The sequence below is a fragment of the Empidonax traillii genome, unplaced genomic scaffold (assembly GCF_003031625.1).
Source record: "Empidonax traillii isolate 1590-97213 ecotype Southwest subspecies unplaced genomic scaffold, ASM303162v1 scaffold1152:size184241, whole genome shotgun sequence".
NCBI classification, from domain to species: domain Eukaryota; kingdom Metazoa; phylum Chordata; class Aves; order Passeriformes; family Tyrannidae; genus Empidonax; species Empidonax traillii.
The window spans coordinates 12,645-16,260 of NW_020956345.1; positions in this window are offsets into that span (position 1 = coordinate 12,645).

Here is a 3,616-nt window from a genome sequence, read left to right on the forward strand (position 1 = left end):
CTGTTTACAGCTGGAAAGAGAAGGACTTTCATAGACATGTTTCTTTCAAACATCACTGTAAGAAATTCTCTTGCTTGTCACATGCAAAGGGTGAGAAAGCAAAGATTATTCACGGTAAGGAAACATTGTCTAAGCAACGATTCTTTTTGTGGGGTCCTTCTGTCAATTTTGAAGATCTTTGATAGCCACATGAAGAGCTGTGAAGAGTTTGAGGGGAGTGTTGTGTGTGAGGAGGTGCTGGTGGAGACATGGCCTGTGTTTTGCTGATTCCCAGGGTTGAACCTTTTAAATCTGCAAAGAAGTCAGAAGGAATCCTATTTTTTGATATTGCATGGTTTGGACTCAAATGGCCAAGTTTTGGGTTCAACACACATTATGAGTGGTAGGGCTTTCAAAGAGCCCCTGTGTGTTGTTTCCTTTGAGCTGTTTTTTGTCATTCAGCTGTGATTGCTTTTGACCAGTATATCATTTTAAAGTTATTCAAATTATTGGAATGAGCAGGATTATATTTTTGGGGATGCTTGGGATCTAAGTGAGTCTGTGATTCATACACTTCTGATGGTTTCTCACCCTTGCTGTGTTTTTTTTGTTTGTTTGTTTGCTTCATGTCAAGGAGTAAAGCTGGGCCTCCTTGTGCCTGGCAATCCAGTGAACAAACCAAAACTGTTAAAGCTTCTGAGGAGCAGGTCAGATATTTCAGTACTCCTGAGAAAATAGGAGTTATTTAATGTAGCTCAGGGATTATCTAATTGCTCTCTACAACTACTTTAAAGGAGTTGATAAGTGAGGTGGAGGTTGGTCTCTTCTGCCATATCTTAAGGGAAAGAAGGACAGAAAATTATCTTAAGTTGTACCACAGGAGATCTAGATTAGATATTTGATTTAGTTTGTTTCTCTGAAAGAGTGATCAGGGACTGGAATAACTTGACCAAGAAGGTGGTGGAGTCACCACCTCTGGAAGTGTTTGGGAGGCCTCTGGATGTGGCACTTGAGGATATGGTTTAGGGGTGATTATGGTAGTGCTGGGCTGAGGGTTGGACCAGATGAGCTTGAAGGTCTCTTTCAACTTTTGATTCTGTGCTTCAGTGTGAAACACCAGAAGACATCTTATAATTGCCAGGGTGGGAGAGAAGTTCTTCTCCACACCCTGAATATGGACATCAGCTAAAAGAAACACTTTGATAAATATATGTTTCCCTAAAACGGGACTGAATGAAATGCTCTTTTCCCTGGGGCTGCCATGTAGTCAGATTTCAGGTAGTGATGGAGCAACCAAAGGCTATGAATGCAGAGCCAGGAGACGGAGAGGCTGGATTTGAATGAGGAAAATGGGTGGGTCAGTGTAAGTTTGACTGGACAATGGTTTAATTTCATGCCTGGTGTCGAGGTCTCTGACATGTTTTATATGATCCATTTGTATCTTTGTGGGACAGAGTGATATAGAGTTTCTTCGCAGTTGCAATCAGACTTTCTTTCAAGACTTTGTTCAAGAGTCCTGTAAGGTCATGGTCTTTAACTGCACTTCTAGTCAGTGCTTTTGCTTTTGAAACAGTGATTGTGGTTTGGCAGCAAATACTTCCTTCAGCCACCTAGGGCAGAATTTTGTGTGTGAGGAATACGAAGAAAAAGAAAATGGGAATTTGCTGTAATTTCTCAGAAGGTAGAGTTTGACAAAAGAGCCCACAATGAAGTGCTTGATACTCGTGGGAGGTGAGCAGGCCACACAGTAGAATTGCTGAGAGATGATGACTCTTTCTAAAAATGAATCCCATAACTAGGTAGTCTGGTGTAAGACTTTAGGTCTGCACTTGCAACTGGAGACCTCAGTGACTTCCAAGTGCTTGCAGCAATGAATTCCAGTGAAGACCCCAAAGACTTGCCAGTGAAGTTCTCTAATCACTCCTTGTCTCCTGATGCTTCCCTGCCTTGCTTCTCTCATTTACATTTTTGGGTTTTGTTTCTTTGTTTGACATGTCTGAGGGTTTTCTTGTGATTACCAGCATTGCTTCATTGAGCCATGCATCGTGTGTTAGTGCCTCTTGTTCACGGTACAGCAGGTGTGAAAGGCAGGAGATGTGAAAGTGTCCCTGAGTTCTGTTGGGTGTCAGGATGAATTGATGTAAACGTGAGAGGGCAGAGATGCCAACTGGAGAGACCTTGATAGGCTGGAGGAGTGGGCCTGTGCAAACATCAGGAAGTTCAACAAGGCTAAGGGAAAGGTCCTACACCTGGGTCAGGGTAATCTCCAGTTTAATTAGAGTAGGAGATTGTAACAGCCTTGCAGAGAAGTACATGGGGTTATTGGTGGGTAATAAAATGGGTCATGATTTGCCAAAATACACTTACTGCTCAGGAACAGAAATGTATCCTCTGCTACCTAACAAGTATTATGGCCAGCAGGCCATAAACTGTGAAGTCTTTTTGGGAGACACCAGGGACTGCATGCAGATCTGGGGCCAATATTCCAAAAAAACATGGACTTGCTGGAGTCCCCAGAAAGACCACAGAAATGGTCTGAGGGCTGGCCCATCTCTTCAACAAAGAAGGGCTGAAGGATTTTGTGTCCTTAAGCATAAAGAAAGAAGCCTCTGTGTAAAATGTTTTTGCCTTTTTAAAGTATGCTACATATAAAGATGGGCAGAACCTTTTAATCAGGGCCTGTAGTGACAGGACAAGTAAGAGGGTTTTCATTGCCCAGAGAACTTATGAATATTCCTTTAGGTAAAGGGTATGTTGGATAAGGTTTTGAGTGATTTAGTCTAGTGGAAAGTGTTCCTGCCTATGGCAGAGCTAAGGATTGAATGACCTTGAAAGAACCCTTTGAACTGAAACCATTGCTTGAATCTATGAAGGACTCGTTGTGGCTTTGCACTTTGCCATTGTCAGCCCCTCAAGTATGGACATAAAAAAGAAGGACATTTCAAGAATCACAAACAAAACAGTAACTGATAAATCTGCTACATTAGCATAGATATCCTTTCAGTTGCTTTAGGCTGATCCATTTTTCAGATTAATTAATCCCAGATAATGAATTCAGCAGAATTCAAGGGATCTAACAACACAGTGCAAAAATGCTCTTGAAGTCTTCCCTCTACTATCGTTTATTGCCCTTATTAATTGCTCCTGGTTTTATTAAGAGCAGCTGAGTTCCTTCCTTTATCTCTCTGATATGAATATTTAGGAATATTTGCATCTGATTCTTCATTGTGATAATGACCTAGAACCACCCGACAGCGCATCTCAGTTATAAAGGTCTTAGGAAACACATTAAGCAGGTGCCGCTTTGATTGCTGATTGAAATCGAGGAGAGACCCCAGCGCCGGTGCAGCCCCCAGCGCGGCGGAAATGCGGGCCCCGTTGAGCGCGGCCCAAAGGCGGCTGCAGTGCTGCGGCGGCGCCTCCGGGTGTCGCTGTTGGCCGCCGCCGACGGCGCTGGAGCCGCAGCCGCCGCCGCCGCAGCGTCCTGCCCCCGCAGGCTGCTCGCTCGCCCGGCCAGTGGCGGCCAGAGCGGCAGCGGCACGGGCAGCAGAGGCGAGAGGCGGCCAGAGCGGGCAGCGGCGGCGTCCGAGGAGGCGGCGGCGGCGGCCCCTGCGCTCGCTGCTTGGAGCGGCTGCAA